The sequence below is a fragment of the Mus caroli genome, chromosome 16 (genome assembly GCF_900094665.2).
Source record: "Mus caroli chromosome 16, CAROLI_EIJ_v1.1, whole genome shotgun sequence".
Taxonomy (NCBI): domain Eukaryota; kingdom Metazoa; phylum Chordata; class Mammalia; order Rodentia; family Muridae; genus Mus; species Mus caroli.
In genome coordinates, this window is record NC_034585.1 from 47,524,107 (window position 1) to 47,538,755 (window position 14,649).

General features: G+C 41.2%; 1 long non-coding RNA gene across 1 annotated transcript; it reads right to left on the reverse strand.

The window, feature by feature from the left end:
* Positions 1-578: 578 nt before the first annotated feature.
* Positions 579-13,208, reverse strand: LOC115029576. Its single transcript, XR_003835143.1, has 3 exons — positions 12,850-13,208; positions 8,233-8,550; positions 579-1,794 (listed from the first exon to the last, which is right to left on the reverse strand). It is a non-coding gene; the product is annotated as an uncharacterized LOC115029576 (long non-coding RNA).
* Positions 13,209-14,649: the final 1,441 nt, after the last annotated feature.

Below are 14,649 nucleotides of genomic sequence, written 5' to 3' on the forward strand. Positions count from 1 at the left end.
TGGAGGCAAGTCCAAAGGACATCTGATGGCAGAAGAGACCTGACAGTTAGCTGCTTGCTAACTGTCCACGCAGCAAATGGGATTGAGTCCTTCTCTGAAGGGAGACCAGGGCAACACTTGGTAATGCTTCTGTGTGCACTACATCATCCTTTTTGGAAATGTGCTCCACATGCCTGCACAAGAGTGACCCTGAGAGTCTGGCACTAAAGAAACCTTTCAACTCATTTCTCTCCTAGTGTCAATTGTTGTACAATGAATTAGGGGTACACAGTACTTAGTTTGATAATTATCTCCCTAAATGTACAGGATCTTGCAGGATGTGAAAAAAAACAAAACAAACAAAAAGCAAACAAATAAAATCCAACCCCCAAAAAAAACCCAAAACAACAAAACAATAACAAACCCACCAAAACAACAACAACAACAACAAAACAACTATAAAAACCAAACGAAACCAAAACAACTACTCATGGTTCTCTTGTCCTTCAACCCCAGGTTACCAGTCCTGCCTGAAACTCTGGTATCCTCAATTAATTAAGTCACTCACTCAGGTGTATGGCAACATGGCTTTATTTTTTCCAAAACTGAACACAGATCTTACATATTGTCTATGCTATGTATGTGGACACACACACACAAACACACACACACACACACACACACACCTAAAGTCCTTTATTTTCAAGATAAATACAGGCATTGCATTTTAAAATAAGCTAACAGAACACCTACTATATATTGAGTAAATTATACATAACAGAAATGTCTCATACTTCTTCGGACTAGAAAATTCAAGATCAAGGCACTGGCAGGGTCTGTGGCTAGAACACACTTAATTACTCACAGCAGCTGTCTGTTGTCACTTGACAGAAGGGTAAGTGAGCTCCCTTGAGCCTTTTTAATAAGGGAATATGTTATGTTCACTCCTGGAAGTCCCAACCCCCTAATATCATCACCTTTGGGAGGGGTGAGATTTGAATATATGACCTTCGTGTGGCAAAGGGGTACACAGTACTTCCTTTACACTCAGGGCTGTATCCAAGCTTTAAATGGTTAGAGGATACAGCATTTGACTCTTGATTGGTGTCTATCTGTGACTATCTTCAAGAACAATGATTTGAACAAGCCTTTTTGGTAATCACTGATATGGATCTGCATCTTGATATTTGACAGAATCTAAAGCGTTTTCAGAGGTCACACTGTATCTCTCCAGAGAGTCCCTGAGGTCTGCAGGCCATTGCAATTATTTTTCCAATGTTCTCAGATGCACCGGAAAGAGATTTTCTTGTCTCCCGACACTATAATGACTGTATATGGCAATGTGATTCCCCTACACTTAGGCACCTGCAAATTCAATGATATTGTACCTAGACCAACTCTACCCAACATCATGTCTCAGGGTAACAAGACAGGGCATGGGACACCAGTCTCTCCATTTTTTAGACCATGTGCATCCTTTCTGGAGCTTTTTCGGGTTGTGATTTGGAGCATGGATTTATTCATAGACTTTCAGCAGCAATAAACTTCTGCTTTCTCTTTGAGAAGTACGACTCACTGGTGATCCTTTCTTCGATGTCCCTCTCTGAGTGAGTGTTGAGGATGTAGGGAGTGACATGGAGGGTTAGGCATTTCTCCAGTGTGTTAACTCTGAAACCATGATGCTGGTCCTTGGGAAAAGCAAATGCCACTGAGCTTTCATTCAGATGTTTCTTTGGGTGCGCCTTTGATGATTTCTCTCTTCTGAAACACTAAGCATACAATGTGGTCCAAGGGCAGAATAGGCCTGGATGCGTCCTGCAGTGAGTGAGAAAGGAAACATTTATCTTCCGAGGAAAAATTACCCATTGCTCTATTTCTGTATTTATTCCATTGGTTGTCATTGCTGTACAAACACAGAAGGACCCCAATTTATGTAGCTTGCTTGGTTATGGATGGCCCAGAAGAATATTGTTCACAACTCAATATCTAAATACATTTCACTCAGTTTATCAGTTTCATCAAAATAAATGGATCTCCTGGGAGCTTGATGGAGATTTCACAGACAATAAATACTGAGTACATTCAAAATATTGATCTTTAAACCATCAGCTCCTCCATGCCTCAACAGTTTATACCCCGCATATTATTTAAGTGTTTAAGTTCTTGGTAACGGTTTTCAGGTTTCCACTGTAGAAAATCATAAATCTTACGGTTTGTTCTTACATATTTGAAACTTGCTATTCTTAATACATTTTAAGTATTTTAATGTGTTCAGTTGATGCAATGTAAGGGTATAGTTTTTGATATTTTGACATTAAGTTCCAGTCATTCTCTTAGCCTATAGAACAGTTCGAGTTTTCTACATGTACAATCATGCGTGGTGTGCCTGATATGCATGACAAGGACAAACCACAGTTGTGGGGAATCCATGTTTTACTACTAAGTAGCATGCCAAGTGTATGTTTTCTTAATAGATAACTATCAATTTCCCCTCTGTTGCAAGTTTTATTTATTTTGTTAATGCATGTTGATGTGTTTGCTTTCTCTGCAGCTATGGACATATGGTTTGTCTTATTCTGTTATATGATGAATTGCATCAATTAATTTTCAAATGTTCAACCATGTAGTGATGTATTGTTCTCCTTATTACTCGGCAGCTTTCCTTTGATAATATTTTGTTAAGTATCTGAGCATTAACGTTTGTGAGACTTACTGGTTCCCAAGCAGAAAATTGGACACCTTAACTTCCATTACCTTCTCTCTGGAGGCATCTTGGGGATTATTTCTAGGAGAGAAGCACGAAGAATGGGGGCGAGGCTCCTTCTTTCACAGTGGCATCAGACTTCATGTAAATAATGGGAATTCTCGGGAGGTGAAGTTTATGATGCATTTCCATTGGCTATCCACTTTAGGACTATGAAATAGTCTGAAATGATCAAAGTATGGAGGATATTGCCCATGAAAATGCTGTATGAATGTTACAACTATCCAAGTATATGTGAGATGTAGCCTAACAGGCTTTATGTCATGAATGAGGCTGAGATTCACCTCTCTACAGTGTAGTAAAATGGTTCATCTGAGGAAAGAATGAAAGACCTTGGAATCCAGAAACTTCAAGACTTTCTGTGTGCTTTCCTTGTCCATAATTGAATATATATTTAAAATTAATAGATTAACAACTCTATAATGAAAAAAATACTTGATATCTATGAAATTTTCAGGTTGATTCAGGAAATCTTTGAGGTTGGGTCTATAATTTCTCCTTTGGATATTGTTTTGTCAGATTTTGGTTCCAAAGTTCTATATATCATCTACAGCAAGGAGCAAGTATTTATTTCCTGTATCAGGTCAAAAGGATTGCTATTTTCCCAATCAATTGACAAATCCTTCAAGCTTGGTACTGTTTTCCTCTTAAGGATTTAGAAGAGTTGAACAATGAGATTGCATCTACCGCCAATTCACTTCGTGGAAAGCTGTGTGTATGGAGAATCAAAGGGCAGTTCTTGAGAGGTAAATTGTAGGTGTGCAGCCATAGATTGTCGTCTTTCCTGACTGTTAGAATGATGACTAGTTAAAAAATTCTGCACAAAGTCAGTTTAGATATGCTGGGACTGGCATTGCTATATACTGACAAAGATGCTGGAAACATCTTCTGAAAGAGACAGGACATATTCCTGGAAGTAAGTCCTTCCATTGCTTTTCTGAGGGAACTAGAATACGAGGGTAGAAGTATACAAACTTATTTACTTAGGAGTACTTCATGGGTGCAAAGGGTTTATCATCTGACTTGGTCTGCTGCCTCCCAAACTCATGTGACAAAACTATAAACTGCCAGTGTGAACATATCAACAGATGGTACCTTTTACAGGGTAACTGATGAAGACAAATGGGATTAATGACCTCTAAAAAGGTTTACAGGGCCAAGAAGTGGGAGTGGGTGGGGAAGGGAGCGGGTGGGGGAGGAGATGGGGGACTTTTGGGATAGCATTGGAAATGTAAATGAAGAAAATACCTAATAAATTTTTTAAAAAGAAGGAAAAAGAAGAAAAAATATTACTTGGACTTTAAAAAAAAGGTTTACAGGGGAGCTATGTAGATCTCTTTCTCTCTTAGCACTCCATTCTATCATGAGGAAATAGTCTATGTCCCCTCTTGAGTATAAAAATAAAAAAGAGGCACATACTGGGCCCTTACTAGATACTGAACTTATTGACATTTTAATTTTGTATTTCCATCCTTTAGATCTGTGAGAACTAAATTTATTTTCTCTGTGAATTTGTCAGCGTCAGACATTACTGCAGTAGAAATACTAGGGAATGAAACAATTTCCCTGATAGAGCTCTGAAAAGAGAAAGGGTCCTTTCTGAGCAAAGTAGTACAATTGCTCCGGTCAATAGGGAAGGTATAAACCAACTGAGGGAACTGGTCATACTGGAACTCGTATGTTGTGAGGGTGAACGTGACTTATTTCAAGGCAAGGACCAGAGGACACACAATTCACCAAGGTCATCTTGAACACTCCTATGAGAGGGGACCAGTATCATCGTGATAAGCATTGGTGCTTGCATTTAGTTGGGGCTGAAGATGAGGCGGTCACAGAGCTGGGCTTGTTAATATCACTCAGGGTAATGGACCCTGAAGTAATAAAGGCCCTGCAGGACTGGTGCTTAGCTACCAAAAGCCAAGAGGCCGTAATTACTGTAACAACTAGTGAAATTGGAGGGGTAGTTAAGTGGGCTTGACTCACAGGGTGTTAGGGAGATGATTAATTGAAGGTAACACCCCTCCAGGCAAAACAGATGAGCAAGTAGCAAAGGTGTTGCTTAACTTCTATAACTAATTAAGGCAGGAACTGAAAAGCAAGATGTTAATGGTACTGTCCCTGATGAATCTTTACAATTTCTTGCTCTGGTTGCCAGACATGAAGAAAATTGTAAGGACTACAGAGATGGGAAAAGCGGCTCAGCCTTAGCCAATAAAGACCCTGGTGTATAATGACATGCACATATTGTGATGACTCTCTCGTTCTTTCCCCAATGAACTTTTGGGCAATTTATTAGGGTGACTATTCACTGAGAAAGGAGGATATTCAATTACTTCTAGAATTGGCTAGCCTAGGCTCTGAGTTGATTTTTGGCACCTAACCATCTTTCTGGCAGTCACACCAAGTCATCACCAAGTAGCGGATGGGCAGAAGACTGAACTGGGGTGAAACTGTACCCCTTGGACCTTGTCCTTGGGGAGAGTTTAAATGGCCCTTGCTGCTGATCTGAAGTCACTTTCCTGCTGTGGCTACATTTCCTTCAGGTTCATTCCACAAGAACAGTAACAGCAAAGCAGGTGTGTTCTTGTGAAGTAGGGGATGTCTCTACTGGAAAACTTTGACTTATCAGCCAACCTTAAACTTGACTGGAATTCTGCCGAAGGACAATCATCTTAATATTCTGTCTTTCTCTATTAGGGTTTTCTATAGACACAGAACCAACACGATAATCCATCTATTTACCTAAATTATAAAGAATCGTCTTATACTACTATAAAGACAAAGTCCCATAATCTGCTATCTGAAGTCCTGTGTCCCAGAAGCACTGATGGTGTCCAAGGTCCGAAGATGGATGCCTGACTTCAACAGTCAGGGAGATAAAGAACTCGATCTCTCATCTCTGGTTTGGCTTTATTCTAGTCCTCTATAGATAGCCACACTGGGGACCACAACCTGCTTGACTCAGTTTGTCAGCTCAAATGTCAATCTCTTCCCGAAACACCCTATGGGCATACCCAGAAACTATGCTTAACCAGGTGTAGTCTATTCGGCAGGTATAACAAGTCATGCATGCATACGGCTGACTAGGTTACATGATCTAATGGCTCTACCTCCTCGGATTCCTCTCATTTTCAACTCTCACAGGAATTTCCCCAAATGAAACTCTTATAATCAAGTCTTTGTAAGTGCTTGTTGGGAGGGCTGGACTAACAAACTTGCACTTTGTTCTGGGAGGAATTTATATTGGATCAGTAGGACTCTATTCAAGCTTGTTCTACAGTTCCTTGTTGGGTGGGGTTGGTTTAATCTGGGCAGTTGAGCTCTCTGGCGTTAGGCATAACCTCTCAGGGATCCTGTTCTCAGAGCAGACTGTTAGCTGGGGCTGGCTGGAAGTGAAATGGTCCCAGTCTCATACCAGCTCTGAGAACTGGAAAGCTGAGTGTTGAACAAAAGATAAACAGTCATCTCTTTATAGATTCCTGCAGGTTTCTGTCTGCAGACCTGACCTCCTCATTGATACTTCATCATGAAAATTCAACCACCCATTCTAACGTCAGTCTTTCTCTCCACTCAGCAAATCGTTCTGCTCAAACAGCCAGAAAACTAGCCTACAGAAAAGCCACAGACTGCAGAGACGGCTCAGAGGCAAAGGATCTTGCTGCTCTTGCAGTGAATGGGGGTTTGGGTCCTAGTGCCAAGGTACTATAGTAGTACCACGTGCTAAGGTAGTTCATACCTTTACCTCCCACTCCAGGAGAATCCAACACTGTCTTTAGGCCTCTGTGGGGACTGCATCCCAAGCTCATCCCCTGGCTTTTAAGAATATTAACCATCTCTTCACAGGTTTTCAACATAAACACTTAGATATGTTTACAACTATGCATGTCCACTGAGCTCTTTTTCTTTTCTTCATTTTATTGGGGGCAGGGTAGGGTCTCATGTAGCCCAGACCAGCCTCTCTTGAACTCTATTTGTGTCCAAAGATGACCTTGAGCTCCTGCCTCTACTTTCCACGTACTGCGATTACAAACGTGCATCACCACGTCCAGGCCCCATAAACAGTCAGTCTCACACGGTCTCGTAGTATTTTTAGAATCAGAAGTCATCTCAAAACATATTCTAATTTCTAATTCAATGTACCAACTCCTTAGCCATTGGGGATTCTGCTTCTTACATTGCAAGCATTTGGAATCCTTTGACAACTTTATATGCTTGATTTTCAGGTTATTCTTATTAAATATGGATTCAGTTTTTTGAAATTTGCTGGGACTTGGTCAGCGATCCAGTTTATGACATAAGTGTGTAAATATTCTGAGGCACACCTTACAAAAGACACACACTCCTATGGGTTTGGATGAATTATTTTACATTATGGCTTGCTCACAGGCATAGGACAGTGTCATGTACTCTATAGAACTCAACATGTACCGACTTGAATGACTCACCACAGGATACACTGACAAATGTTAGCAGTGACCCTTTGTAAGATGGCGGTTATCCCAATGCAGTTTTTCTTGTATATCTACCAGTTTCTCTCCATTAGTCATATGATTTCTGTCATTAGCACATCATGAGAACAGGAGAGAGTCTCTTAGGGAAAGTCTATGGCGATAATTTATAAAGCTCACATGAGAAAGAGTTTTCCTCCTTCAGCCCTTCCCCCAAAGCAGCTGTTCATGAGACTGTGTGAGACCAGACATCTGACACTCTCCCTACTGCTCAAACATTTTGCGTTGAATCAGGCTTTACTTTTTTAATCTTTCAAGACAAAATTCCTCTATGTGGTCCTGTGATTGTCCTCTGACTCACTCTGTAGACTGGACTGTTCTCAAAATTGGAGAACTACCTGCCTCCATCTCCCAAGTGCTGGATTCAAGGTGTGTGCCACCACTACCTGGTAAGAATCATTTCTTAATTTTCCAAATTCCACTGTCATTTTCTCTTATAAATAAACATGACTTGAGGTTAAAGCTGTTATAAACATACACCTTCAAATATACTTCATCTTCCTCCTGCCAACCTTATCTACATAAGTATGATTATAGAAAGAAGTGTGAATAGATTTATTCAGGACTAAAAATGTATTATGCAGGTTATGACAGGCTGTTTATACACTGCTCAGATCTTTTCAACTTTGGATTCAGGTCATGACTCTGGAAGACTGGACTCTGCTCTTTGTTAACAGTGCTTTGAGTATCCATGATTCCAAGCATCCAGTCTCCTTACCGGAGGCTTCTCTGATGTGGCAGTACCAAGCAGGTTCTCTACAGGGATGGCAGAATTGACATTTGAAGGGAGAAACCCTCACACAGAAATAGAGAAGAAAAATCCTCCTTACTGTCTGTCTGCCTGTCTCTGTGCCTCTCTGGCTCTCTCTCACTCCTCTCTGGCCCATCAAAAAGCCATCAATCAGACAAAATTTATTAAGATACATGGGATGCTTTTATCTTAAATAGCTTGTGAGCTCTTGACAATGCTTCCCCAATTACCTTGGATTCTCTTTCATGTGTTCAGGTTCAACCCTCGGTCTTTCTTTCCTTCTCTGAGGGTCATATTTCCAGTAGAATGTATCTACTCTTTTGTTTCAAGTGGTACTTTCCAGAATAACGTAGATTAAAGGAGTAAGGTAAGCAGGTCGTTGATATATTACATAACATAGGAAGATCATTCGCTTGACTTTGTGTAAGCCAGAGAGCAACAATTCATTCAGCCGGGAGCATCCTTGGTGGCTTCCATCTTTGTTCTTTTGTCTCTACAACCAGAGATCCATAACACACGGGCTCACAGTCCATTCTGAGCCTGACCACCTAAGGAAAAACAAGAAGGTGGTACAGGTTAGTTTGTGATTGAATAGGCAATTTTCTGTGGGATGTTGGCTCTGAGCATCTTCCTGAGTAAGGGGGTCCTTGGCAGTTTGGGTGGATACTCCAGTGTAACACGGGGGAGCCTTTCTTCTAATCAAATGTGAAAAGCTCTTGGTTGCTCTGGAAACAAGAACACCGCATTCATAAGACTCCTCGGTGAAAAAGCTACATCTTTTACTGCTATAATTCTTTCTGTTAAGAAAATCGAAGATAACTTTGAAAAAAAAATGTCTGCTTTACTGGAATCCTTACAGGGTTTTCTTTGTTCATGAAAAAAAAATCACAGAAGGCCCAGAGAGATAATAGTGAGCTACTAGAAATAACTTAAGACTGCCTGTGTGCTAGCCACGGGCAGAGGTGTTAACACTTCTTTTTGCTGTTTCTTAAACCCATCTGAGGTTCAAAAGACACCACAGAGAACAACACTGCTTCCAATCTGTCCCTCATAAAATTTGTAGTGGGACAGAAAATAAGAAAACAAATGCTAATGTTAGCAACTCAAACATATTGTATTTGAAATAACAACTACAGACAGAAATAAACTACGGATGGGTAGTGTGGACAAAATTATGTTCCCTCTATAGAAGTCTCACATTGGAGTCCTTACAACCAGAGATCCATAACTTAAGAGTATCTGGAGATTCACTTTTATTTTAAATTCTGTCCATGTGTCTGTGGATAGGTATCTGGGGGTCACCCACAAGAGGGTCAGGCACCCTGCAGCTGGACTTACAGGAAGTTGTGATCTGTCTGATATCGGTCCCAGAAACAAAGCTTTGGTCCTCTGTAAGAGCTACAAGTGTTCTCAACTCCTGGGCCATCGGTCCAGACCCTGGAGGTGAGACTTAAAGAAAAGATTAAAAGGAGAACCTTAGGGGTGGACCATAATCTAATTCACATCTGTGCCAAGAAGAAGTCTGGACTCAGATACTGGGGTTGCTCAAGCACTTAGCAAAAAGGCCTCAGGAGAACCTAAACTTAACAATATCTTGACTGTGAACTTATTACCTCCACAACCAAGATGTTTCTCTTACCCAGGCCATTTAGTCTGTGTATCAGCTGTGGCAGGCCCAGCAAACGAATGCACACACACACACACACACAGAGGATATTTGGTTTTGTTTCTTTTAATCTCTGGCTTCACAGAGAAAATAGTATTTTAACAAAAACCTGAAGAAGAAAAAAAGGCAGCCAAAAGGTATCTGGGGGAGGAGCTTTTGGAAAAGGGAGACCCAATCCTGGGAGCCCTTAGCTGGAGGGATGCCAGTGTGGTTTGAGGATTAAGCATTGAAAGAGGTGGGTGGAAAGGGCATGTATATGGCAGAGGCAGAGGCAGAGGCAGACTGTGTGAGAGCGCATCTCAGTCAATGCAGGACCACAGTGTGCACAGAGGAGATGCTGTGAAGACCTGAGAAGACATTTTGACACTGTCCAGATTGGTGTGACGGTGTGGGCCTGGTGAGTAGGCAGAGCTGACACTAAAGGACAGCCACACACAGCACGACTCAACTCAGCAAAGTAATTTTCCACCTACCGTGTTCCTTTACAATGACCTCTTACTCATTTAAATTGACTTAAAACTTTTAACTTATTTATTAGAACAGTTAACTCCTCTAATGACAAACGGGATCTGGGTCAGCTCTGGGTTGTAAACAGGTAATCATTCGGGATGAAATGAATTTAGTAAAATCCAGAAATTGGCTATTGTCTTCTCAAATAGCTTTCTGCTCCTTCACACCATCTCCTGCCCTTCAGGGAATGTCATATCATGTGTGTTGGGTGCCTCATACTATTTTATAAGCTACCCAAACCCTGGCTATTCAACAACAACCACAACCACAGCCACCACCACCACCACCACCACCACCACCACCACCACCACAACAACAACAACAACAACAACAACAACAACAACAACAACATTTTTTCAATATATATTAACTTAAAAATTCTAAGTTTAGTCAAGAATGCCCTGGGTACAAACTCGCCTGATAACCTCCGATGGTTCCAGTTATTTTCTCAGTTCTAGCATTTCCATCCCATTCTTTCCATATTATCTGTGTTTCTCTTGAAATTCTCTGCCTTCACCTATGAAATCAACCCTTAGTAAAACTGTTCACGATACTTGGTGTGGTATTCTATGTTCCTTTTCTACAAATCCCAGCCTCTAGAAATCTGTTTCTTTTGATTTGTGATCAAGGTGATAGAGTAGAATTGTGAGAGAAGAAGTTTCCACTTTAAGAAGGAAGATTTAGGTCAATTGGGTAATCATATTAAAAAGAATCTTACACAAGATTCCCCCGAATTAATTTTAGGTAGTACGTCAAACACTCACACATAAGAGGGTGCTAGGTAAACCTTCTTGTGACCTTGTGGGTAAGAAATGATTATTTATAGGTTAGCCAAGGTACTTAATTTACCTTGGGGGAAAAAAAACTACACATTTATAATAATCTAACAGTGAGAGAGTTAAAATACAAACTGTAGAGGAGAAAAATGCATTTCGTGGTGGAGCACAGCCAGAATTTATAAGTTTGAAGTCAAGTGTAACTGGCAATCAATAGACACAGCTAAAGAGCCCTTTACTAAAGAGGATATATTAGTGACTAATAATGGCATGATTCTGTCATCAGTGAACAGAGGTTTTTGTAAATTAAGACTATATAACCACCGGGATGTTGGTGAAGGTGGAATACTGAGAATTCTTATCAGACCAGGCTAGTGTAACAGTACACATGAAAAGCTAGCACTGTAACTCTAACTGTAAGCATAGGAGATGTCTGAGCTATTCAACATACAGGCATATATATCAAGAGAGGTGTATTCATGTGACAACAGGTAAGATTAATATTTACCCATGTGAGCATTATTTGTAAGAACACGAAACCTGGAAATAAATGTACAGTCTCAGTAAGGGAGGTTTGCCACACATTACTTGCTTACTACACGATTGAACTTTTAGAGAATGATCCCAACAGGCAAGTCTATAGGCAAGATTGTCGGTTGTTTGGGGCTTGAGGGATCGGGGCTATCTTTGGAGGGCATCTTTTCAGATGGTGAAAATGACGTACAATTTGACATGATAGTTATGGTCCCACGAAGTGAATATAAAAAAAACCAAATCACATACTTTAAATGGATGAATTGTATGGCTTGAGCCATATCTCATTATTACCATTATTAATAAAATATTTTGTGTATATCCAAAACACTGGAGGCCACACAACATAAGAGTAAAAGAATATTTTTAAACGACCCATTGTGTGAAACAGCATGCACAAACTCAAATACAGTGTGGAATGAAAGGAGCAGGGCAATACAGACTATTTGATGGATAACTATTATGACAGAAAGAACAATTAGAATACTTAAAGCTAAGGTAGTGTCTATATTTAGGGTGAGTGTGCTTTCTTTGTTACGGACTGCGATGAAGGAGGCTTGTACTAGATTATATCATCTAGACTGTTGCCAGAGTAGGTTTGTTTAAGTACTGAACTGCATTTGTAATCGGCGTACTATTTTCTGTGCTGTTTTTCAACAAATGTTAAACAGCTTCAACCATCTAGTTGTTCAGTAAGTGGTCTTACCAAGTGAGCACTGGAAAAAAAAGGGTTAAAAGCATACATAAAGCTTTTCAAGTTGTTTTAAGTTTGTTGGGATTATGTAGAATTTCAACATTCTTCTATACACTTTTCAGTATGTTTTAAATGATCACACTGGACATACCACAACGAAAGAGACATTATCAAAACACAATAGTTTACCTTTTTACACTAAGCCAATTTATCCAAAAATGTTGGACTTTACTAGCCACGGAAAGTGACCGTTTCAGAATAAAAGGCTAGCCGGTTTGGCTACTGTTCTAAGAGGTTCCTGGCGGTCTTGACCTGTAACCGGCTGGGGAGAAGGCGCAAACATGGGATTCCAGGGCTGGTGTTCAGAACCTGTGCAATCGAAGCCTGGTCATCCTTACAGAAACTGGATCCTTTCTGCAAGCACCAGAGACGCGGCGCCAGCTCCCAGAAAGTGAAGGATTTGCCTTCCATCGCAAATCTGCAAGCGTTTAAGGCCGGCGGCCGTGAGTGGGTGTTTCCTTCTCCTAGACAAGGTTGTGAAAGATGAGTATGTGACAGATATCGCTCTTCATAGGGGGCGGGGGTGGGGTGGTCACAGAACTGGTAACTCTCTAATTGGCGACTCTCCAGAGGAATCTTAAGGCAAGTAAAGTTTTTTTCTTTTTACCTGGGCTGGCGTTGGCGGGTAAAGAGCGGGGTGTGGCCGGATGCCTTCCGCGGCTCAGGATGCCCTGATCGCTCAGGACGCTCGCACTCTCGGGGCGGAGTCCACTCGGTGTCAGGACGCAGTCCCGTTGGGACAAGAGGAGGAGACTCGCATCTCTTCAGCCGGTTTAGAGAAGCGGGAACTTCTTCGGACTCGAACAAGGCGCGATGCCACTCCGGGCAGCCCACGCGGAGCAGTTTCGCCTTTCTTCCATCGCCGGGATCGTCACCGTTCTGACAGGTCTGCCGGTTGCTTTGCAACTTTGTTGGAAGCGCGTCGTGGGTGCGGCTGACAGCTCTACGCACGCGCGGTGCCGGTCCACGTCCCGCCTACCTCAAGGCTCCTCCCACAGAGCAGGTCACGCCCACCGCTTAGCTTTGGCTGCTGGCTGAGCTGCGGCTAGGAACCGGTCGCCGCTGGTGCTGTGGGCGGAAGAACACACACTGGATTCTGAATTAGTTGTGAACAATGTCTACCTTCCCCCAGAGATAACATCCATACTAGGCCTGTGTAAGCGGCGAAATCCTGTGCTTCAACCTAGTTTCTCAGAATAAGCGATTTTTCTCCATCGGGGTTTCTCAAGCACCCGTGGTGGTGATCATGCAGTGTGTCCATAAGGTGAAGTGACTTAGTATTTTGCAGCATCCCCGATTTCTAGTCTCTGGGTGGCAGCTTCAATCTCCACCCCTCTTATCTCCCTGATTCTGAGCAACAAGAATATACTCGAATTCTGCTAAGTATGTGCCCATATTTGACTACTATCCCACAGGCTTAAAATACAGCAGGGGTGAGGAAATGTAACAAGTTTAGTAACCTCTCTCTGATAGAGTTAATATGATTTAATTTCCTCAGTTGTTCCAAAAATATTCTTTTTTTACTTTATCGTTTGTTGGTACAATTTAAATCTAGAATTAAGTTGATTACATAACACATTTAGATGTCAATTATCTGTCTTCATTCCATTTAGTTCAGCTCTCCACCCTCACTTTGCTGTTTTCTTGACATTGACTAGGGTGGGTCTCCTCCCAGAGTGTCCTTCACTCTCTCTGTTTGACTGTTTCTGCATTTTGGTAAGACTGGTGGAAATTTTACCTAGATGATTTTTCGGTTTTCAAATGACTGTCTACCTATTCTAACAAGATAACTTTATAAAATTCCTTTTCCTCTTTACTTCTAGGGATGTGAGATACCACCTATGTCAATTTCTACACTGTACATGGGTCCTGATCTATATACTTTTCTTTTCCACATTGATTAGATATTGTCATATTCGAAATTTACCCGTTTTAATTGTAGTCTGTGCAGTGTATTGCAATGTCTGAAAGGGTTAGGCCTGCCTCATTACAGCTTGCTTTTATATTATTTTTTTCCATATAAACAATAGAATATAGCTTCATTAAAATACTTTTAGAGAAACGGAGAATAATTTGATGCGCTTTCCTATTGGAGAACGGGGTTTATCTTTCCTTTTACTGAAAACCCAGTTCTGTGATATTCAGCAAGACTTTCTAGTGTTTTCCATATAGGATGCTTACATGTCCTGCTTATAGCATAGTCCCTTTTGCGTCTGCACTGTAAAAGAGCCTCATCCTATCTCTTCTTCCTCATGAGTGCTTGTTGCCCCAAACGACGACCATAATTTCTGTATGTAATTTTATATCTTGCTGTTAGGTTTAATTTGTTGCTGATTCAGGAGCTTGTCATCGGAGAGCATGTTGCTTTTATGTCATTGTAGCCGTTATCCACTGAAGCTCAGACTGC